The sequence below is a fragment of the Puma concolor genome, chromosome A3, assembly GCF_028749965.1.
Source record: "Puma concolor isolate L17-30 chromosome A3, mPumCon1.1.hap2, whole genome shotgun sequence".
NCBI lineage: Eukaryota > Metazoa > Chordata > Mammalia > Carnivora > Felidae > Puma > Puma concolor.
In genome coordinates, this window is record NC_141669.1 from 70,176,940 (window position 1) to 70,195,272 (window position 18,333).

The 18,333-nt window shown below is 32.4% G+C and overlaps 1 long non-coding RNA gene across 1 annotated transcript in view; it reads right to left on the reverse strand.

Annotated features, from left to right (window-relative positions):
* Positions 1 to 11,896, reverse strand: part of LOC147582525 (uncharacterized) — a 166,783-nt gene extending 154,887 nt beyond the window's left edge. The window contains exon 1 of the long non-coding RNA XR_015248740.1: positions 11,837 to 11,896. This is a non-coding gene — a long non-coding RNA (uncharacterized LOC147582525). The remainder of the gene's footprint in view (positions 1 to 11,836) is intronic.
* Positions 11,897 to 18,333: the final 6,437 nt, after the last annotated feature.

The window sequence follows — 18,333 nt, forward strand, 5'->3', positions numbered from 1 at the left end:
GCTTAACCGACTGCGCCACCCAGGCGCCCCATGTTCAACTGTTTAAATTCAGCCAGTTGAAATGCCTTGTCTGTTTCTTCAGGGGTAGATACATTACATTTCATAAGAAAAATCTTCCACCAGATTTAATTTTCCCACCAGATTTTAAGTTCCTTATAGACTAGGACTCTGTTTTATTCTGTTTCTTATGTAGCACATGGTACATAGAGGCTTTTCAAGGAATATTAATAAACTAAATTCATGCCTTAATAAATACATTATAAGTACATTGATAACTAGAAAATTTCCCCACATTTCTAAATCATAGCTTCCCCAATTTGTAAAAAGTTGTCATTAATAACTTTCTTAGACAGTTGTGCAGTGTAGTACATATCTTAAGCCCTAGTGAAGTATCTGGCTCATAAAAGTAGAAAATAATATTAGTCCCTGTGGCAGACTGTATTTTTAAAAGATGAGCACACCAATAAATGCTCCATTCTACTTGTTCTCTTTAAATATGAGGTTTTCTCCATAGAAAGGTGGGATCTATGAACCTAATAAATCTTTACTGTATGCTACTAAGTTCTAGAGTAATTATGCAGACATAGTAAATGAAAGAGTTCTAGTGTCACTCCAAATGTCTTATTAGAGCAACAATCAGAATTAGTCTCATATGTAAGGTATTTGCAAACAATATAGTTATATCCTCATGTAACAATGATGGTTTACCACATGGTCAGAAAGGCAAAGCACTAGGGCAAGAGAGACAGGAGAAAATTAAACAATTTATTTCATAATTATTTTCTCCATACACGTCAATGTTAGTCTAAAATGGTGCAAAAAAGAATTCCAAATTGTGTCTATGACATCTAGTTTGAGCATATAGCCTTAACGATCAAGATAAGTCCCTGATTTCAAACTCATCGATTTCATACTTAGAGTCAGTTTCCAGTAGGAAAAAATACAGGAAACTGTGGCAGTGAAGGTTACTTAAATGTGGAATATGTGGGAGAAGGCATGAAACTTCCTTTGCAAAGTCATTTAGAAGATAATAAAAGGAGGAAAAAATGAAACTGCTGACTGCTTTGAGGAAAAGTTACTAAACACCAATTTTCCTTCACAATAAACATTTATCAGGTTTCATATGTAGGTGGATACATACAGCTAAAGGAATCCTGCTACTAAATTTAAAATAAATCATTTGGTTTTCAGTGTTGTATAATGAACATTAATATGCAGGAAAAAATCCACATTGTTTTATTCCTAGTCTTCTTATTTCGATTAAATATTGCCTGTGATTCCTTTGAATTCTCTTAATATTTAATTAGGAGAGACTTCTCATTTCAGTCAAACACAGAATCCATGAAGAAACAAGAAAGTCCCATTTCTTTAGCATTACGAAATGATATGATGTTATTATCTCCAAATCTCAGGTAACACACATTCTGGGTCAATCCATGTCTTCATTTCATTCAACATTTCCTGAGCACTTACCATATCCCATAATGCTATGCACCACAAATATTAATATCCCATAGAAATATTATGTTTTAATGGGGGACCATCAGGTAACCAGCTAAAAAAATGTGACAAGTAGCATAATAATGATATATTCTTGTCCCTTTACAGTAAATACACAATCCTCTACATGGCTCTCAGGCATCTGAAACTATCATAAATAAAATAGCCTTTTTTTTTCATAGCAGGGCTTTTAGACAAAGGTTACTATAAATGAATATACATGGTGTCCTTTTGAACATTTGTAAAGAACAATGTGTGTCAGTTGTTACCTGTTGTCTTGTACCTTCAAATTCACTACTCTCCTCTGTGAGCTATGAAGTTGTGATAGGAACTCTGCAAACTACATTTCTTAAATACTTTTGCCATCTGACTTCCTGTTAGTTTCTGCCACAGGGAATTTTTAAAAAGGGGACTGAAAAGCATGAAGGAAGAAGCATCTTCATTTTCTTGGCAGCATAGTGCCAGCAAGAGGAATTAGCCCTACTAGCAGCAACTATACTTCACTCAGCAGTTGTACTTGACCGTAGACTCTTGCCATTGTTAAACTTTCTATAACAAGTCTCAATAGTCCTTGGGCTACACCCATGATCACCACCTAAGAACTAGCAGCAGCCATTCACCTGCTATATATACAGCCTCAACCATAGAAATCTAAGGTACATTTCACAGTCAACTATAACAGATTCCTTATATTAAATCTCTTCTGTTGAAAAGCCTAATGTGTTTTTTATTTTCCTTACTGAACTTTGACTCTACCACAAACATAGAAACAAATATATACGATCACAAGAAATCTGCAAGTAATTGTTCACCTAAGAATTTGTTCTATCATTCTTTCCTTCCTGATTTTTAAAAATGTTCCTACACAAATTCAGTTTTCCAGCAGGCAATGAGTATTTTGTGGGTGTGAATGCAATAATAAATTATGCAGCGCTTTCAAAATACTTATACCAAATATTTTGGTATACATCCGCTCTAATTTTGAGGTTTTCGAGGTTCCCTGCCCCATTTTTTCTATTTATGGGAAACAAGTTAGAAAAAAAATAGTATTTAACAATTGATCAGAAATAACTGCTCTATTGCTTTTTCAATTATTTTTAGTAATACCACAGGAATAACTTATTTATATGCATTAAATATAATTTCTTTTTAAATTGAGTCTCTACTATAGAAAAAGTATAAGACATTTAGATATTTGCTGAAGAAGTATAATTGAAGAACATATAGACATTATATGAAAATTGACATGATACAAATTTTATATATTACATTTTGTCTTGGAATCTCCAGATAAAGAGAAAATATGGGGGGTATTTTTTCATATTTTACCACCTCGCTAACAAGAACTTACTTATTTGGAAGAATTTAAGTCTTGTAATAAATTATAAATTGTAAATATATACCATTTTATATCCCTTAGGCACTCAATTCGATTAATTGCTATCAAGCATTTTATATGTAGAGATTCTGCCAAGCCAGCTTTGATGACTAGATAAGACCTATTTGGAATTAGCAGCATCTATTTTTCATTTAAATGATTCATGTGCTATAATCTGCAAAGGAGATTTTCTTAAGGAAATTAAAACACTTTTTATTTGCCCTTTTGCAACATAAAATTGCTTATCAAAATTATTCTCTGAAATGGTGAGAATGTATTCATTCATTTCCATTAATATCACCTCTTACCAAATATAGTTAGGTGATTCTCTAATTTTAACAGTTAAAAATCATGTTGATTTATTTGTTAATATATAAATTATAAGGTCATAACCCAGTCTGCTGAATAAAAATCTATGAGAGATAGGTAGAAGTGTCAACATTGTTAATGGGTATATTAGTTACTTTTAATACTGGCAGTCTATAAAGCATATTTATATAAACATTAGGGTCGTTTTGACTTTAAATCTTCATTATTAGATAAATAACAAAACTGGCTAAAACTAGTTGGAATACTGGAATAGAAACACATTCTCAGTAAATTAGATATAATTCAGTATTTAAGAGCATTAAAAAATTAAACAAATTTAATTTGTTTATAAGAGACATGTTTATTCTCAAAGAAATTTTGATAATTAAAAAGCTAAACCTTAATTGCTTAAAAAATTAATTTCAATGGAATCCAGCATTCTTTGGTAATACTGAAAAATGAAATATTATCAAGTGAACATTGGTTACTACTATTTAACAGCATTTTCAATGAATTCTCAAATTATTAGTGAGGAAAATGTAATAGTGCTTCAACACAGTACTAAATGTATACCCCTGTAAATCTAAGAAGATGAATAATCTTTCATAGAATTTATTCTGGGTAATATTTGCTGAGACCTGTAACACTATTTCTAATTATTATCTGAAAAAAAATTCAAACAAATATATATATATATATATATATATATATATATATATATATATATATATATATATATATATATATTACTTCTAAGGCAAACAAATGTTACTCTAAAAATAAATTGTTTCAGGGTAGTCTCCAGACACTTGCAGACAAGGATTCTTATATATATGCAAAAAATAAGATTTGGGAGTCTCTTCTGATCTATATGCAAGAGAGAATGGAAGACAAATGATGGAAAACTAAACAGAATGCCCAAGAGAAAATCTGTTTCAAAATCTGAATATAGTCCTATTCCAAATGAATGTGTTGCCAACAACCTTTAAGGATAATTCACATCAGCTGCAAAGGAAATGTGATTACAGCTTGTATAATGGTGGCTGTAATCACATATCCATTGCTCTGGAAAAAAAAAAGTGCATTTTTCTAAGGTAGGTGCTATTTTCAGGCATTTTGTATGAATTTTGGAGAATTATATGCATATAAGTAACTTTTCCTGTCACACATCCTAAAATAAAATAATTTGGTTCATTGCCAAGGAGTCTCAACACTTTGGCAGCATTAGCAGTTTTTTCTCTTTGCCCTTTCCTAAAATGGAATCATTCTTTTTAAAATTTTGTATTAGTTACTAATTTTCTTTTGGTTATTTTGGGAAAATGTTGAACAAATTCACTTAACATTACAGAAGTTCTATTTAGGATGATCAGTTTTTATTTTTCTAATTTTAGCAATGTTCACTTTTTGACACACTCTAATTAACTAGCATCCTTTCTTTATGTCTTTCCTTCTGCTTTCTTTCTTCATTTCCTCCTCCTTCCTCTTCTTTTCCCCTTCTTACCATCTTTCCCTTCCTTTTGACTTACATTTTCCCCAAATGAATTCACAGAGAATATTGGAGATTTTACAGGGATCCTTCCAATAAAATATAAAGGCATTGGGTCCATCCATAAAAGTTGGAACAGACAATTAAATTTTCTTTTAGAAAAAGAAATTCATGTCATGTCATAATATACACAACTGCTATTATATTTTTAAGAATGTTTCTAACATTTTTACTGGTTACTATGTAATATATATTATGTAATTGTATATATACAGTATATATGAATATATAATTATATATAAATGTATTTATATATTTAATTTTTGTATATTTTTTCATATAACTTATATATTATATATAATATACATGATTGTCTAGGAGTAAATATACTTTTTATTAACTTAAAGCTTTCTATTGAACAAATGTTGACTGAGTACCTACTATGGCCATGCCCTATGTTAAGTAATTACTACAAATGGGAAACAAGATAAATACACACACACACACACACACACACACACACATATGCATATATGCATACTACAAATGGGAAACAAGATAAATACACACACACACACACACACACACATATGCATATATGCATGCTCTTATGTGATGAGAAGGAGGTGGCAGTTACTATGGTGATAATCATTTCCCAAAAGAAAATGTTTCCAATTAACATTTTTTGCACCTTAAACTAACATAGTATTTTATGTCATCTGTATCTCAATAAAGCTGGGGAAAAATGTTTTTGTGTAGTCATTTGTTTTCATTTCTCATGGGTAAGTATGGAATTTATGAGCAGTATGGTATGTGTATATTATATCTCATAACACACTACAATACTGTTTTCCAAAGTATTCAATTTTTCACTCATAAAAGTAGAATCATGCAATAAGTAGTCTTTTGTGTTTGACTTCAAGCAATGTATCTGGATTTGGACTTGTTCCCCATCCTAAACAAACCGTAGTCTGTCTTTTTATGTTAGCTATTCTTATATATATGTAGTGGTATTAAATTGTGTCTTTTTATGTTAGCTATTCTTATATATATGTAGTGGTATTAAATTGTGGTTTCAATTTACATTTCTTTGATAACTGGTGAGTATTTTTTTGAGAAGTATCTGATCAAAATTTTGCCTGTGGGAATTTTCTTTGTGGGGATCTTATTATTGACTTATTAAAGGAATCAAGGGCTCATTGAAGAAATGACTTATTCCATGGCTGGGAAAAGGAAAACGCAAGATGAGCCTGAAGCAAAGAAAGGAGTGCTTTAAAAACTGAAAAAGGGGAGCATGTTAAAAGAACACAGAAATCAAGCTGGAAGAATTCCCACTGGTTAAAGCTGGAAAATCTGTACAGCAAAATAAATCATTATTAATCAATTATAACCCAATGCATTAAATAAATACACCAGTTCATAATTATATAAGCAAATTAATAAATATACAAGTTGAAGAGAATTGACAACACTTCTTTATAGAAAAATTCCAAATACTGTGCACAGCTACTTCCCCTCAGTAACTGAGAAATTAAAGGTCTATCTACAGATGACATTTGTATTAGTTCATTCAACAAACATATATTGTATAGATAATTCATACCATATGTCAAAAAAACAGAAATTAAAAAATGTGGCTTCTGGCCTCATCAGAGAGATGCTTGCTTTTTCTTAGAATTTTTATTTCACTTGTGGTGTTTATCTTCATGCCTTTTATTATACATAAAGTAATTGAGGGCTGGAAATAAATTTAAGTCATTTTTAATTTGTAGCATTTAGCGAAAAGTTGCACACGCCTGCTCAGCAAGTATTTGCTAATTTTTCACATAAAATTGAGGAATGAACAAAAAATGAAACAATTTATTTCATACATCTGGTCTTACTTTCCACAATATAATTTAAGAAGAAACATGAAGGCTGACTCTGGCAGATACCCAACATATTTAGTATTGAACAGAATTTCTCCTAAGCTATGCAAAACTCTTCCTATTTAATATTTCTATTAAGATTTATTTTGGAATATGGGACTTTATTAAATATTAGCACTCTGTAGTTATCATAACATTGTAAATATGGATTTATTGCCCATAAAAAGCCCTTCATAATGTGAATTCTCATTTGCATTTGATCAATTCATTTTTCCTTTATTATTTTTCCAAAAATGATAGTAATGGATTCAAGACTGGGTATAATATTCTATCACCTTAATTAATACATCCTGCATTTGAGTGAATTCTAAAGCTAAATTGTAAACTATTGTTAGTTTTAACAAGTATAACACATTTGAGAGAGTATTGCACTATATGAATCTTTGATCTCTTATTTGTATTTGTGATATTTAATAACATTTAGGAATGTTATTAAATGCTTAAAATTAATATTAATATGTTACTAATATAATATTAATATAATTATCTCTGAAATTCCTTTTTAAGAAATGATTCCACAAACTATCTTATTAATAGAGTTTTCTACTGAAATGTACTATATTTTGCCAATTTCATTGCATTTATACTTCTATTTCTTACTGTAATGATGTTATTTACTCAATATAATAATATCTGTTTCTCCTTCTTTTATGATAATCATACCAACAACTTAGTCTAAACACTAAACTAATGAAAGACCTTAACACATCTAGTCCTCTTCAACTGTTGAAAGTATTTCTGGTAAGTAAATATATGACAGAGCATTTTATTTGTGTGTTTATAGTGAGTGTATGTGTGTCTATATGTATTTTTTTTCATATGCTCCAACAATGTTTCTCATTGTTCCTCAGATATTTTAAACTCTTTTGAGTATGGAATAGTAGCTGCAGGCAGAGAGCAAAACATTTTTATTTACCCACTGTTACCTATTTTTAAAAATGTTCCATTTACTAAAATTAAAAAAAAATCTTATCTCTTTTCTTAGGAAAATTAAATGTCACAACCTTTAAAATGACATTTACTCTAAGACTGAAAAGCCTTTCATACATTTGATTTTGTTGCCTTCTACTGAAGAATAACCTGGTAATAATTTTTCACTTACATTCTATCAAAACAAAACAAAACAAAACAAAACAAAACAAAACAAACCTCGGTTCTAATATTGTTTCTAGCATTTATGTTCTGGACCCTTATACCTATAATGCTTGGCTCCTATCTATTTCCTTTAGCATTTTCATCTAATATAGTCAGCAGCACCTTTCATAGAAAGGGAAAGGGTGTCGTATATTCTGCCAATTCCATTTTATATGAAATTTGACTTGAGTGTTTTAGCTTAGCTGTGTAAACGTCTGATTTCACCTGTTGTCCAATATATATTCCTCATCAAGAATTGAAAAGCTTTTTCTGGTAAGTAGATACATGGCACAATGTGTTATTTGTTGACTCTTAGAATAAAAATCAATAAATTGTTTCCCAAATTATCCATCACTATAAATACAAACTTTATTTTTTTTATTTTTAGCATTTCTCATTCATTCACTTATTTTTTATTGTCAAACTATGAGCTTATCCTTACATTGCTAGTATGTAATCTCATCATTTATCTTATTTCTGTCGCTATTTTGAAGCTTCTCTTCTATGAACATTTTAAAAGTATACGGCCATGTGAATAATAGCACATCTAGAAAATACTTTGTTGTTTGTTCATTTGGGCATATTATGAATAATGTAACTTTTAATTTCTCTAAGATAAATGGCCATTAGTGCAATTGTTGAATTGTATGTTAGTCCCATGTTCAGTTTTCTAGGAAACTGAAAAACTTTTTCAGAGTGGTTATACTCTTTTATATTCCCATCAGCAATTTATGAGTGATTTATTTCTTTCCATCTTTGCCAGAAGTTGATGTTGTCACCATTGTTTTTTATTTTAGCCTTTCTGATACTGTGTGCAGTAATCTCCTTGTGATTTTAAATTTTCTTAATGGCTAATGATTTTTAATATATTTTAATGTGTATTTCCCCTATATTTACCTGTATATCTATTTCTGTGAAATATTTAAATATTTATTGAATATATTTATTGAAATATCTGTGCACATCTTTTGCCTATTTTCTTCCTGAATTGTTTGATTTGTTTATTGCTGAGTTTGAGAGGTCTTTCTATACTAGACACAAGTCCTTTGGATATAATCTTTGGATATATGGTCTGCAACTACATTTTCCCAGCTTATAGCATGTCTTTTTATCCTCTTCACAGGGTTTTTGGAGAGTAAAAATTTTAAATTTTGATAAAGTCCAATTTATGCATGTTTCCTTTCATAAATTGTGCTTTGGGTATAAAATCTAACTTTTTTCCTAGTGTAATCCTGAAGATTTTTCCAATAATCTTTCTAAAAATTTCATACTTTTACATTTTACACTGAATCTGGTATCCATTTGAGGCACTTTTGTATAAGGCACAACGCTTAAGGTTCACTTTTTGTCTATGAATGGCCAATTGCTCTAGTACCATTTGTTAAAAATGCTATCTTTCTTCCATCGAATAACTTTTCCACCTTTGTCAAAAATAAGAAATTGCTTGGGCATATTTTTGTGGTTCAATTTCTATAATCTCTATACTATTTCATTGATTTATGGGTTTATCCCTTCATCAATACCACAGCCTTGATTACGAAGATAATCACGTCTTGCAATAGATTAGAATGTTTCCTCTTCTTTTCCAAATTGGTTGAGTAGTTTTTTGAGCTAGTTCTTTGCCTTTCCATATACATTTTAGAATAATCTATATCTGCAAAAGCAATCTCACTGGGAAATTTCACTGGGAATTACATTAAACTTGAATTTTAATTTGAGGACAACTGACACTTTTATTATGCTTTTCCAATCAGTAAACACAATCTGACCTCCCTTTTTGACCTTTTTTTGTCCACACTTTGCAGTATGGATCTTTAGGGAATGTTCACACAATTCCTATTATATTTTAAGCATGGTACTGGCCTTTTTCACTTGTGCCCTCCATGCAATTCTCAAAAAAAAAAAAAAAAAAAAAAACAACTTTTAAATTACTTACTACTTCCTCTAATTTGCCAATGAGAAAATTAAGACCAAAAGATGTCAATAAACTTGCCCATATTACACAGCTGGTAAGCAGCAGAACAAAAATTTCAAACAGTGTTTGTTTTATTCCAAATTCCATGCTTTTTCTTCTATATATCAAAGCTTCCCTTGGATGAAACTGGAATTTCTTATAATACATCCAGGACATACTACATTTATTCTCACTTCCTTATTGCTCTTATAATTCTTTTTCCCTTATATAAAATCATTCCATTTCTCTGCCTAAGAAAAACTTAACTATACCTTACAAGTGTTTAGAGAGTTTCACCAATCACATTAATCTTTCCATCTACCTAGGCCCAGACAGGTCTCTACTTTTCTGTAATCCAATTTTGTCTCTAATAGCTACTATATAATTTAGAAGTTATTGAGCATCAAATGATACCACTTGTATATATTTACTTGAACAAAACACTTAGAATATTGAAGATAAGGACAAGATTTAATTTTCCTTTTGTATCCAACTTGTTCCACCTGGCATTGGCAACTTATTGTTAAAATAGTTAATGTCTTAGCACAAAAAGTGATTTTAGCAATAATCCCCATATCATTGCTGATTTGTGCCCATCAGATTTTTGCCCATCATACTGTCATGTTCTTGTAATTTCCTCTACAGGTGTGTTTATGAATTTATTTCATGCTCCTACCGTTTGCACTAAAACAAAACACAAAAATGCCAAAATGAAAGACTAATCAAAATCTGACAAACATGTATGGTGTTTTTAATTAAAGAACACCAGAGTAAAATATATTCTATGTAACAATGTAATGAATTCATTATATGCCTCATCATGAATTTTGTCATCATTTTCAGAAACAGTTGTATATGTGGTTACATTGAACATTACTGGTTATTGTCTATGTGAATTATGTGGATTTTATATACTCTAACCTGCTAAAGGCATAAGAGAGTTTTCCCTAGAGTTTTCCAAGTAGATCATGCTCTTGGCCAAGTATACACATTTATGTTTAAAATACCATAATTTACGGGCACCTGGGTGGCTCAGTGGGTTAAGAGTCCAACTTCTGCTCAGGTCATGATCTCAAAGTTTGTGAGTTCAAGCCCCACGTCAGGCTCTGTGCTGACAGCTTAGAGCCTGGAGCCTGCTTTGGATTCTGTGTCTCCCTCTCTTTCTGCCCTTGCCCTGCTCGTGCTCTGTCTTTCTCTATCTCTCAAAAATAAATAAAAATGTTTTAAAAATTAAAAATAAATGAAATAAATAAAACCATAATTTATAGGTTTAATAGCATGCCATACATGGTTTTGGAAGAATATTGTATATGTGTTCACATGTTATGTTTACATATAATGTTTTAGCATTTTTTAAAAGTTTATTTATTTATTTTGAGAGAGAGTACAAATGGGGAAGGAACAAAGAGAGAGGGAGAGACAGAGAATCCCAATGTGGCTCCACACTGTCTGAGCAGAGCCAGAAGTAGGGCTTGAACTCAAACCATGAGATCATGACCTGAGTCGAAACCAAGAGTCAGACGCTTAACCAACTGAGCCACCCAGGTGCCTCCGTTTTACTATTTTGATAAGAATGTTAATGTTTCTCCATATTGTGTTTTAGTTGCAGGAGGGCTAAAAGTGTTTCTTAGTATATTCCCCACAATATCTAAATCATGTACCTTACTATTCACTTAATGTACTGAATATCTGATGTCTCACACACATTTTTCATTTTGAGCAGATTAAGGGAAAAACGAATGCCCACAGTGAAATAGAATTGTCATACTAAATTTTATGGTGACTTAGTGCCATGGGAATATATCTGTTACTGTGTATGACCTTGCTGGAGAGAACTGCAAAGAGAAGCAGGCTGCTAATTAACTATTTTCAAATTGATGTATCACCTCCATGTGGCTTTCTGTGAAAGTTTGCAATAAAGGTGAAAGTTAATGATAATCTGACCAGGCATGAATACTGGCATAGATCAAGAATGCCATTTAGCATTCATAAGCCACAACAGCATCAAAGGATTCTTTGAAAAACAAAGACTTTAGGTTTAGGGGCCTCAGAAAATCAATTTAACCATGTGTTTTACTGACCCCCAAGGAATAGGATCAAAAACCAGTAGAGATACAGGAAATTATCATTTACTTTATAAGTGTTACCTCCTAGGCTCTCTGGGGAAGAGCAAATGCCAAATGAACATCACAGCGGTTCTTTAATCTAGAAGTGAGAGTAAGAATGGTAATTAGGAAAGCTGAGAAAACCAGTAAAATAAAGATTAGTTTTATCCTAAATGGGAATTTAGATTTTACCTTTTTGAGGAGATACATATGACATAGGCTCATAGGCCTTTTTGAAATAAAGGAAAATTATATAGAAATATAAGGAATCATTTGTATTGGTACATGTACACAATAGTATCTAAATTAGAAAATTATGAACAAGAAACAAAGTTTTTTAAAAATAATAATGTTCATTTTTGGGGTTATGTTTCAGTCTATTAATGGATAAAAAAATAATACAGAAGGAAGGGTGATAAGATAAAATATAAGAGAATGAAATGCCAAATGAAGAATAGAACGGAAAGACTCAAAGGAAGGGAGGCTAAGATGTCTACATATAAAGGAAAGGGGGAAAAATGAGAATGTAAAGGACTACTGAAGATAAATCAAGGATCGGATATTATGAACCATTAGTAAACATGTTACTTCCTTTCTATTTCTTTGAATTATAGGTCACAAAGTATTAACAATTTTTATCATAAACCTTTGAACATCTGATTAATTCATCATCTACTTTCACAGCTCTGTAACTGCTCTTTAAACACATTTGGTCCCACACTGAATAATAATACTATTGCAACTCACCCTACTCTCTCTAGCTTGGGGTTTATTATACTTTCGAAGCTTTTACATTTAATATTAAATAGTAGTTTTCTGCCTGGAAAATTTTTATGCACAGAAAATTTCATAAAAATAAAGGACTATATAATTTTTGTAGGCATTTTTCTAATTTTAATAATTTCCTAGAGTAAAAAAAAAGCCATATTGATGAAGAGATATATGACAACTAGTAAAAAAGTATATGGAGAAAGAACAGCTCAGCCTTAGTTAAATAAAATAGTTACATTTAATTCCCTTAGGCTTTTTAAGTAATACCATAATAAAAGTATCTGTTATTGAGTGCATATTTATGTACCTGACATGGTTCTAAGTGCTTTACATATATTAGCACATTCAAACCACTACAAGCTTATGAGGTAGGTATTACTTTTGTCCTCATCTTGTAGAGCAGTACACTAACATACAAAGTAGGTTTAATAACTTAGCCAAAGACACAGTTGATAAGAAGCAGCCCTAGGTTGAATAATTTCCAGATCCCTTGCCCTTTATTTTAGAAAATGATTATCTTAAAACTTATCATCATAATTAAACAATAAGCATTCGATTCCTTTTTTTTTTGGTCTGACATAAGTTCTGGTTATTCTACATCAAACTATTTTCTTGCAGTCCATAAGTCAACTAATTTATTTGTGAAAATGCCTAAGTAATGGGAAAAAAATATCTTCACTGAGGATATTGGGACAAAGTTAACCACACAGCAAATAAAACACATGCATTATACACATTTTTGGTCTTTCATATTAATATTTTTTCCATAAAATTCAGAGAGATGGGTTAATTTCAAAATATGAGAAAAAGCATTTATCCATCTACCTGAGACCTTTAATGCATAATTCGATATTCAACTCTGGCACATTGATAAAAGTAACTGGAGCTGTTTTTTTGGAAAGTGCATTAAATACAAAGTCAGAATGCCTGAGCTTTCTTCCTAGGTCTGCCAGCATGATCTTAGGCATGTCACATAAACAACTGTCCCTTGCTCTTCTCTAATCTGGGGATAACCCAGTAGAATGGTATCCAGCCACACTACCTCTGTATGTTCTTGTGAGTAGCAACATAAAGGGTGGCTCTTTGGAAAACAATGGTAGTCTCTTTAGTTAAAAAAGAAAAAATTCAAATCCTAAACTAAATCTCAGTATACACACTAATAGCAAGGGGTGATTTTTAGAACCAGATTAACTTGTTTTTATTGTATCCAGATGGTAGGATTCAATGGTCTCAGTTAGGTCTAATTCATAAATACCCTTAATAACACTGATCAAGAAGGGGCAACTTTATGAAGTGAGAATGTAGCCAATTCCTTTTGGCTTTTCCTCAGTGAAGGAGAAAGATCATGGTCATAGAAGTGGCTTGAGTGACCTTTACAAATGGAGGGATAAGTTACAGATACAAAAATAAATGTTTACAGTCACCTTTGTGATAACAGTTTTTTTCCCCCACTTCTCACCACTATGTAGAGAACAAACGGTTAATTGAATGCCTGCTCTTATTCAGCTTTCTGTTCTATACCTCAGCACCAAGCATTAAGATAAGTGCTCTATGCTTATCTATTGCCATTAATGATGGCTTGTTTCTATTAGTCAGAAATCTTATGCAATTTCACAAATAACCTTCTATATCTTTTTTTTTAATTAACGTTTATTTATTTTTGAGAAAGACAGAGACAGAGTGCAAGCAGGGGAGGGGCAGAGAGAAAGGGAGATGCAGAATCTGAAGCAGGCTCCCTGACCTGACAGCACCAACCCTGATGCGGGGCTCGAACTCACAAACTGTGAGATCATGACCTGAACTGAAGTCAGATGCTTAACCAAGTGAGCCACCCAGGGGCCCCACTTTCTATGTCTTAACAGTAGGTAAGTTTTCCTCTCCCACTTCAGTGATTTTAAAAATAATTTTAAAGCCCACTCACTTGACCTGTGGAGTTTAAGCTTAAGAATTTCCTCTTACAGATTTCATTATTGGGCTTTTGTTGACAGAAGATTAGACGAGTTTTTATGCTTGGTGAACATTATTTCAAATGCATTTAATAACAAGAAAATGACTTTTAGTTCATCCCAATGCTAAGTATGCTTGGGAAACTAAGGAAACTGATAGAGGAGGAGGAGGTAAATGCAAACTCTGTCAAACAGTAGCATCCTGGGAAATCAAGGTGAGATGAAATTAGAAACTGCACCAGACTCTGGGTGAACATCAAGGGTCTGTAATAACCCTTGATTTGAGAGGCTGCTCCCAAAGTAAATTTGTTAAAACAGTGTTTCCATAAGGACTTCTAAAATTGAAGAGGAAGGATAGAAACTGTAAGCATATTTTACCCTCTCCTTCTTTTCTTTAACAACTTAGAGAATTCCCTTCTCCTGGAAGTTATAGGAGTAGAATTTTCTTGTATTTTGGCAAATAGTCAGTTTTTTAAGTGTTTGTTGGCAGGAATGGTAGGCAAAAAGAAGCCCAAAGTAAATAGAATAATGTACAAGAAGGAGTGCTAAATTACAAATGTAGAGAAAGTAACATGTAGACATAGAAGACTGAGAAAAAATAATTGTTGTTAGAGAGATCAAGGAAGTTTACATAAAGAGAATATTTGAGCAGAGCATGGAATGCTTTACAGGTTGTGATGGGTGTGAATCAGCTTTGTGTGAGACAAGTACAGGTCTAGCACCTTCATAAAGGCCATGAATCAAATTGGACTAATAACTTAAATTTCTTATCTCATGTTCTCTCTACATTTATTTAGTTGCATTTCAGTTACTGTAATCAAGAGATGAATCTATCTTCTCACATCTTATTTTTTTAGTTTTTCCATCTAAGTCCCTTTGGCTGATTGTTAGCAGATGCATATAAAAAGGATATGAGAAAGTTGTGTGTCTGTTTCTGGAGCGAGCAGGATAGATATTGTTTGCCAATATCTGTTTCAATTAATTACACTTCGGTCTTATATTTTCCTGTCCATTCTTGTGTGTGGTTGGTTTGAGTTTTCAGTAAACTTGAGGATTATGCATAACAATCAGTGTATAATTAATTCATTCAAAGTTTGTAAGCACCTGCTCAAGTCAAAGCACCATTCTAGGTGCTGTGGGCACAGTGATGAACAAAGCAAAATCCCTATCTCCATTTGTTTTACACTAATGAGAAACTTACATCAGAGTGGTTATTACGTTATTAGGGAGAGAAGAAGAAAGCATCTTTGAAACAACTAAAGACACAAATGAATGTAAGGATTCAGGGAGTCTGTGTTCTCTTGCCATCTGCAGTCTTTATTTTTTCATCTATAAATTTAATTGTATAAAAGAGAGCAGTGCTGCTCAAACTTTAATATGCATACGAATCAGTAGGTCTTGAACGGTGCACCAAATTCCATATTCCTCACAAGCTCCCAGGTGATGGTTATACCTAAGACAGGATGATTTATTGGACATTTACAAGACTTTGTTTTCAAGGTGACAAAACATTTATAATTGCAATTCATCCAACAGATCCACATTCTTCATACTTCCAACACAGGCTGTTAGAGATTTTTGCTTATTTTTAAGATTCTAAGAGTTATCAGAATGTGTGTCTTGTTGTTAATGATGACTTAATATATCACCTGGATGACCACCTAATAATCAGATATTGTCAGGTGTTGTCAATTTACATGTTTCTTATGATGCCACAACTTATATCTACAGCCTAGACTTTTCCAGCAGCCTTCATGCTTTAGCTTTTGCCCCTATCAACCTAGTCTCATAGTAAGAGGCCTGAAATAGTTTCATAAAATATAACTCACAGCATGTTGTTTCTTTGCCCAACATTCTCCAAGGTCCTCTCATTTCACTATCACCTACAAAACACTGTATCATCTGGTGTCCTTTATCTCTTTGCCTTCATCTCCTCCTACTCTCCCCTTGCTCACATTACATTAGTAGCTCTGTTAAGCTCAAGCAATGGCAGGCACAAGCTAACTTAGTTCTCTCAAATTCTCTTTCTTCTTCCTCAGATGATTCTCACCCATATCTCCTTTCAATCTTGCCCCAAAGCTTACCTCTTTCCATTAGGGCTCCTTTGACCAACCTATATATAGCTACAACTACCCTTCTAAACATTACATATTCATAATAACTGCTTTATTTTTCTCCTAGACCATCATCACCCTAGAATATACAATATGTTGAGTTTAGTGTTTGAGATCTGTTATCTTAAAAGAAAGTAAACCTTATAGAAGTTGAAATATGAGTCTGTATTTAATCACTGTTTTTTTTCCCTTACAGCTCCAAGAAAACTAATATATTGCATGTGTGTGTTTATGTGAATATATAAATGACTACTTTCTAAAGTAAACAATAGCAATAAATGTTAGTTAACTTGAGGCCCAGCTATATCACAGGACTCTATATTCTTTTTAAAATTATTTTTAAATTATTTTTAATGATTACTTATTTTTGAGACAGAGAGACAGAGCATGGGCAGAAAGAGAGGGAGACACAGAATCCGAAGCAGGCTCCAGGCTCCAAGCTGTCAGAACACAGCCCAATACAGGGCTCAAATCCATGGAATGTGAGATCATGACCTGAGCCGAAGTTGGACGTTTAACCACTGAACCACCCAGGTGCCTATCCATATTCTTTTTTATACATTTACATTTTTGGTATTATCTTAATGTTTTTTGGTATTTTTGCACCTTCATACATCAATCAGTTCATAGACATCTTTTTTTTTTTTAATATTAAGTTATCATAGAGAGAAATAGCAAGCAGGGGAGAGGGGTAGAGGGAGAGAGAGAGAGAATCTTAAGCAGACTCCAGGCTTAGTGTGGAGCCTGATGTGGGGCTCGATCCTACAACCTTGGAATCATGACCTGAGCCAAAACCAAAAGTTATGATGCCACGACTGAGCCACTCACGTGCCCCTATTGGCATCTTTAAGAGAGGTTTCTGTGACCTGGTATGAAAGGAGTATTATAGAATTCAAATCTGTCATACTCTTCTTCATTGGTTATCAAATAATTTTGAAGAAAGCTAAATTGTTTAATGTTTTAAATGTTTTCTCAGGTCATTTTTTCTTTTCTCTTGTTTTAAAATTTTCCACCTTCTGTAGAGCTAGCAATTAATCATCTTAGGTTTGCTGGCAGGAGACTGACTATTTGGCTCCTTTATAGAATATGCCTTATGTTTCTTTCTTATTCTTCTTCACTGCTTCGGGATTTCTCTCTCTCTCTCTCTCTCTCTCCTTTTCTCTTTTATATGTATGTGTATATGTCCCTTTAAATGGAGAAGAAATTGTTTTAGGCCATTGGAACACACCAAAGAGGAAGGAATCAGCTTCTGGTGTCTTCTCCTAGCCAGAGACTAAGTTAACTTGTTAAAATGTTCATTTTTTTGAGTGTGTGTGTGGGAAACCTCCTTCTGTCTGTTTTCACCAACAAGTGTGTGTGGCGTATGTGTGTGTGGGGGGGGATTAAATAGAGAAGAAATGCTTTCAGCACAAATCTTGTTCCCAGAACAAACATTATTAGGAATCTGTTTCTCCTTAACTCAGCAAAGAATTTCTAATGCAGTTTCCAAAACTAATTGGACTTGATGAGATCTGATTATTTTTTAAGATGTGCCAGATTTCTAGCCTTTACCATCTGCTCAGCCAATTGGTAGCAAGTAAAAAATATAGTTGTGAAGATGAATACGAATACTGATTAATTAACCTCCAGGCAAGTGCCTTGAGACCTTATGACTTCTTCCTATTCTTAGATCTAAAGCCAGAGCCCTTTGTACATGGCTGTCATCAGA